Source organism: Mercurialis annua, linkage group LG4, assembly GCF_937616625.2.
Source record: "Mercurialis annua linkage group LG4, ddMerAnnu1.2, whole genome shotgun sequence".
Taxonomy (NCBI): domain Eukaryota; kingdom Viridiplantae; phylum Streptophyta; class Magnoliopsida; order Malpighiales; family Euphorbiaceae; genus Mercurialis; species Mercurialis annua.
This window is the reverse complement of record NC_065573.1, coordinates 19244929-19245466: the sequence shown is the minus strand read 5'-3', so window position 1 is coordinate 19245466 and position 538 is coordinate 19244929. Positions and strand designations below refer to the sequence as shown.

The 538-nt window shown below is 29.6% G+C and overlaps 1 non-coding gene across 1 annotated transcript; it reads left to right on the top strand.

Moving 5' to 3' along the window:
* The first annotated feature begins 222 nt into the window (after positions 1-222).
* TRNAL-UAA (transfer RNA leucine (anticodon UAA)) lies at positions 223-305 on the top strand. The gene has a single exon. It is a non-coding gene; the product is annotated as a tRNA-Leu (tRNA).
* The last annotated feature ends 233 nt before the right edge of the window (positions 306-538 follow it).

The following is a 538-nucleotide window of genomic DNA, read 5'->3' as shown; positions in this document are numbered from 1 at the left end:
TTTTACGTGTTATGAGACATGATGTAAATATTTTGTAACATAACTTATAACACCGTTTCTGACAGAGGCTTAAATTTCCCGTTTTGAAATGATTAGTGTGTTTATCGACCTTTACAAACATGAGGGGCCTACTTGGCTCCGATAAAATCATTAAGGGCATATCTATCTCTTTTCCATTGTTTTACGGTATAATTCGTATACACTAAGAGATTGAACATATCAGCAGGTTTGCCCGAGAGGTTAAGGGGGAAGACTTAAGATCTTCTGCACATAAGTGCGCGTGGGTTCGAACCCCACAGCCTGCAATTTGTTTTTTTTTTTAAATTATTTATGTTATTTTATATTCTGAAATGTTTTTAATAGTTCATTATTTTGATTCCTAAATATGTTTATTATACAAATTTGGGCTTTTTATATGAAATACTATCTTTTTTCAAACATTTACTTTTTTACTACCCCTTTTAAATCTTTATATTTTATACCAACTTTCCTTTTCTTTTATACTACTTTTTGAAAATAAACTTTACTTTTTATATTA